At 42.5% G+C, this 5,980-nt stretch overlaps 1 long non-coding RNA gene and 1 pseudogene across 1 annotated transcript; one reads left to right on the top strand and one right to left on the bottom strand.

Annotated features, from left to right (window-relative positions):
* Positions 1 to 28: 28 nt before the first annotated feature.
* LOC125528326 lies at positions 29 to 3,010 on the top strand. The gene is made up of 3 exons (XR_007292370.1): positions 29 to 86; positions 163 to 1,395; positions 2,583 to 3,010. It is a non-coding gene; the product is annotated as an uncharacterized LOC125528326 (long non-coding RNA).
* Positions 2,821 to 5,510, bottom strand: LOC125528325 (annotated as a pseudogene).
* Positions 5,511 to 5,980: the final 470 nt, after the last annotated feature.

Here is a 5,980-nt window from a genome sequence, read left to right as displayed (position 1 = left end):
CACGGCCATGGCGCCCGCCGTCGCGGCGCTGGTCATTTGCTCTGTCCTTCTCCCCCTCGCCTTCCTCCTCGGTCTTCACCGCAACGGTAAGCCACCTCCACCATTACCTGCTTCCCTCGTCTGACTTGCCCCGGCAGATCTGTGCTGATTCTGTGTTTGTAGGGCATGGATCAGAGGAACGCGCAGCCGTCATCATCAGCACCATGAGATTTCCCGCACCAAGTTTTGAGCTTTGTTTTCTTTCTCCTCAGCTTGCTGCATTTTTTGCTACCGCAGAGTTTGCGAATTTTCTGATGAATTTTTGTGTTGTATTTAGGAGGTAGGTCTCAGGAAGCACATGCATCTGGATGGTCAGATTCACACGCTTCTCACCTACTCATTTGTTCCATGAACAAGCCCTCGACTTAGGGCATCTAAAATTGCAGCTTTCTTGTGTGGCGATTAGTCTATATCATCCTTATTTGTTTACAAAGCCATGCAATTTAGTTATCTATTTATCTGTTACAATCAATTGGCTCATTTACCAATCTTCTCATGGCGCTTTATTCAATCATGTGTGCGTGCGTGTGCGCGTGCGCGCATGTGTGTGTGTAGGATGTTAATCGGTACCTTGGTTTTGAATTTCAAAGTTGAAGCGATTATTATGCCCAATCCCAAATGAACATTATTGTTTCTCTGAACTTGATCTTCTCAAATGGACACGTCAGGTCATCTCTCCTTACTAAAGGGGTTAGTTGCATAAGCATACATGATTCTATGAGCAAATTATCTTCACTGATCTATTTTAGAGAGATGTCTGATTAGCTGCAGAAGCATACATGGTTCCGTAGGTAATTTGTTTACCCTGATCATCTTGCTATCCAGTTCTGTTGGTATGGTCTGAAACAGATTCACAAGTATTTATGATGATCGTTTGCATGGTGGGTCGTGCTAGCAATGTGCTTTGCGTATACATGATTCAAATATTTGTTAGGTGTTTTAGTTTACACATTTCTCCTGAAAATCTGTATATGTGTATGCAGTCATTTTTTAATTGGCTTAGTTTACACATTTCTCTTGAGAATCTTCATATCGAACTGTAATAGTATGTATAATATAGGTTCGTATTTTTCCATTACTTCTTGCCCAGGTCTTCTATTTCTGTACCATACTGTTCTCGTGTCATTCCCGTTAGTTCTTATAGGGCCTGCAGATCAGCTCAGTTTATATATATATATATATATATATATGCTTTTACTCCTGAAGACAATTTAATGATGTTCATTCTTCTTCATTCTTCCAGTTTACGAAAATCTCTGCCTTATAGGGCCGGTTCATATTGGCATGGAGGAGGCACAGAGGTTTATTTGGCTGGCCTTGAGGGGGAGACCAAAGCAAAACTTCAACATGTTCAAGGTGCATATACCCTGCTACTTGTGTTCGTCTCCCTACCTAACGTGGAGCACTATACATTTTGCTCAATAGTTAGTTACTTAGTTTACTGGAAATTGTGATAGTCAGAGCACATACATGCTTGATTGTACTTCAGTTAGTAGCTGTATCCAGTAGGAACTTATTTGTGAAAACTAGACCCGGAGAAAGAATGCAGCCCTGTTTTGTGCAGATAACTACTTTTGGTTACATACTGTTGGCAAATTTAGTAGGCTTATACAATAAGCTTCTTCATTGATTTGTTATTCCTAAACCTGTAGTTACGGAGATCCATGAGTTTCATAGAACATATAAACGCTGGTGGGCAACCCGCCGTGCTGGGGACCTTCGCGCGCGCACGATCACTGGCCGTTCGATTAGCTTCTTCGATCGTTTTTCACCCTCAATTTTTACTATTCACTTCTATCTTTTGTTACAACTTTGACTGCTTTACCGGGTGGCTGACACCCAAAACCGCTCTTGTGCTCATCAAGGTCCCTTTCACCTCTCTAACCTCTGTGTTAAGTCTGTCTGGTTCTAGGCCGATTAAGGTTTTTTGTTTTGTTTTCGCTTCCACTCTGTTTGATTTAAGCGTGGTGGCCAGATCCTCTTCAGATGTCCAGTTGAGACACCTACCCATTTCTTCTCTTTTTTCTCATGAGAGGAAGAGGGGAGGATGCTCACTAGCGAAGTACTATACTACTACATTTCAAACCATAATAAAGTCCTTCAGTAAAAACAAAACAAGATTTTCAGCGTCGCAGTAGCAAAATTCCAGCATCCACTAGCCACACAAAAAAGTATGTGTCCAGTGATAATATAACGAGAGAGGAATTCAAGGATTAGCTTATTATTAACCTATGTAGTGTATGCACTGGTAGTTGATGGAGTTTCAACCAACAAGCATGGAGCACCTTCTTCTTTCTATCTTGTCACTTACCTGATAACCTGATAATTTGGTAATTCTCTCTGTAATGTCATTCATATACCTGATAAAGCCAATTTCTTTGGGCCTCTCTGTCATTCATATGTTCAGTAATGCAATCTGAATTATTATGTAGAGGTTACTCCAGTCCTCACTATTCTTCTATTTGTCTCTGTTTAGTGTTTTACTTTTTTTATCAGCGGCATAATAGATAACCATATCTACATTTGTCTCTGTTTTCTGTCAGGTTAATCAATGTATAGGACTGCACTTTTGTGTGTCCTTTCCTTCAAGCTGTCATTCAATAGAAGAGAGGAGCGAGGCCTCGATCCAAACTCAGGAGGAGACGAGGAGCAACACCTATTTTTATTGTCCGTCAAGCGCTATTATACTTTGCGGTTCCAGCCACCTGATCACTAACCTGAACGAGTAAGTAGACCATTTTATATGATGGTCTTGCTTCCTTTTGTGATCATGTATCTATGTTAGATCCGGTGAAAAAAGGCGGCTTCCAAGCAGAGGATGCGGCAGTGTTGGCCACGTTTGGTTTTCATAAGCTAATAATGTATCCCTTCCTATCTACTTCCTACGTGTACCACATTGTAACTAAGCATCTATGTACCAGTAGTAAAGACTTGAGTGTCTGAATATTCTCACAATAGTTGTCTCCCTCTCGCCCTTTGCGCCATTGGCGCAACGAGTCATCTAGTAGCATATAGAACAAGACAGCGTAAGCTTTGTGGGAACTCAGTAGGCAGCTTGTCGAGCACATCAAATTGGCTGAGACTAATATCAACCAGGTGAGGCATGTTTGCAAATATGTTGAGCACCTCCGCTGGTATATTGGGGTGCATCGACAACGAGAAGGTTGTTAGTTGATTCATCTGGCCCAAGAAAATCACCATGTCATGACAGCGGAAAAAAGTGCCAGCAGTAAAATCTAACACACAGGTTTGGAGCTCTTTCCGATGTTGCCGCACACTGCTTGGTAGAGAAAACCCATCTCCAAGGTAAACATGCCTTAGACTAGGGATATCCCAGAGGGATTTTGTTACTTGTGAGTTCCCGTCTAGATCTATAGTCTGCAAGTAAAGGAGTTTTCCAATTGAAGAAGGGAGCCTCATACGCCCACATCTTCTCATCCTGAGCAATCTTAGGTGAATGCACCCACCAATTACACTGGAGATATCTTTTAGTATTGAGTTTTCAATGCAAAGAACTCTCAGGAATCTCAGCTTGGGAAGGGACGCTGATGAGAGTCCAAAGTCAAGAAGACTTCGGACATTAGGCATCACATGTAAAATATGATCACTCAAAGTTTGAAAATAAAAACGATAAGACATCAAGTTATCAGATGATGATGATGATGCACCAGCTTGTCCTGCAATTTTTTTTAGAGTGCACCATATGTCAGAAAGAAGCTAGCCACATATAAGTACATATAACAAAATAGATAAAGGGATCAATTAATACGAAAAGACCAGGAGACGAAACCTGACCTGTAGTTTTGTTGTCGATGGTATCAAGAAAACCATCTTGTCTTGCCTCTTCTATGCACCAGTCGTGTAAGATATCATGAATTCTTATTCTCTCTATCCATCCATGTGCCCTACTTCTGTCAACGACCTGCACCAAGCTTCTCTGAGCCAACTCGGTTACATAATTCCGTGCTGTTTCTTCTAGTATATGCTTTGGTGTATGTGGAACCAAGCTTTCTGCTATCCATAATTCAATCAGACACGACACAGATATTATGTAGTCCTCGGGATAAGCAGCGAGATAGAGAAAACAAGCTCTTAAATAATGATTTGGCAGGTCCTCGTAACTGCGAGCCAATAGGTCTCGCATCATCTGTCCGTTCTTGGTTGATGGCCAATCCGAGAGTATATTGGACCATGTTTCTGCATTTAGATTTTTCGATAGGTAACCCCCCAAAACTGCAAGTGCAAGTGGCAATCCATCACATTTCTTTGCAAGCTTTCTCCCAAGTTTTTCAAACTCGTCCACATCACGTATGGCAGGCCTTTTATATGATGGTAAAGCTTTGCAACTAAATAGTTCCCAACTATTCTCTTCATCTAACTTCCTCAAATGATGAACATAGGTTGGCATTTGGACATGATTTGCAGCATCTCCCTTCCGGGTGGTTAATAGTACTCTACTACCATTAGATGCATCTGGAAAAGCTTTAACCCTTTTATTTATCTGGTCCCATGTGTCGGTTTCCCACACATCATCAAGAACTAACAAGTATCTTTTTTGCAATAGAAAATCATGGATCTCCTTTCCCACCTCATACTCATTCATCTTAGCAACTGACTCATCTCCACCCCCCATTATTTGTTTCATAATATCCTTTAGTAAATCAATGCCCTTGAATTTTTGAGATACAGTGACCCAAGAAGCTGCCTCAAAGTGTTGTTTGACAGTAGATGAAGTGTATACTTTTCTAGCGAGTGTTGTTTTTCCCGCCCCACCCATGGCAACTATGGAGACAACACTAAGAGTTATGTTCTCTTTTTTGTCAACTAACTTGCCAACTATTTCTTTGTACTCATCCCCAAAACAACAAGGTCAATATCTTCAAAGTTTTGGTGCATAGTACCATAATCTTGTGGACATTCATCCTCAATATGAACCTTTTCTACATCACTAGTATCCAAATTGATTTTCAAACGGTTTGCACTATCAAATATCTCACTGATCTTCCTTCTTACACGCTGTATTTCAGCACCAATTGTGTGAAGGGTAATCAGGTCACTTGGCAAGCGAGCATACCTCGAGATGGCACCCATGAAGCCCTTCTTGAGCCTGTTTCTCTTCTCCATGTAGTCGGCCGCTTCAATGGCATTCTCGGCCTCATATGCCGCATCCCTGATCTGGCTGACCCAGGTACCCACAAGCTCATCTCCTGATCTCCTTTTGGCGTCGGCGGATTTAAGGTAGCTCTTTAGCCGCCTCAGCTCATCCTTCAAGAATCCCACTTCAAGGATGACGCCGCATAGGAATGTGGTCTCCTGGACCGCAAGGGTGCTCACGTTGCCAAGCACGGAGCCAATGGCCGACTCGGCCATTAGTTTCTCCAGGCTCTTTGCCCTCAGAGATGGAATGCTTGAAAATAGATGAGTGGGTGGAAGAAATTAAGCAGGTGTTGCTGGCCAGGAACGATTTGATGGCGTCTGGTATTGTATTTCTTGTTGCTTTGAGCTTGGTTGTATATATAGCAGAGCAGATTCAGCTCAGTTCATGTATACATGATGATGTAAATAAGGGAAAGAATATGGTGTGCTTCCGGGGAGGGCTAGAGGTTCTTTACCTTTGCTGTGACATGAAGGCAAGGTATTAGTAAGATGCATGGAAAGCAAAGAAGCTCCTCCACACCTTTGCTTGAGTCGCAGTTTTAGCATCATTCGATCCCATCTGCATCCAGCCCTGGCAGTTGCTTGTCCTATGAACTTTTTTGCTTCCCAAGGTGTCATCTGTTGGGTGCCATGGCCTTCTCGTAGTGGGCCTCATGGTCTCGTGACACACACAGTGACAGCGACGCAGATTGGGCCCACAAATAATTGGCGCAACCCTTCTCCTCGCTTGATCTCGCATTCCTGGATTGCTGACGCGAGGGTCGATGGCGTGCAGGATTTGCTC

Source organism: Triticum urartu, unplaced genomic scaffold (assembly GCF_003073215.2).
Source record: "Triticum urartu cultivar G1812 unplaced genomic scaffold, Tu2.1 TuUngrouped_contig_4796, whole genome shotgun sequence".
Taxonomy (NCBI): Eukaryota; Viridiplantae; Streptophyta; class Magnoliopsida; order Poales; family Poaceae; genus Triticum; species Triticum urartu.
This window is presented reverse-complemented; position numbering and strand designations above follow the sequence as displayed.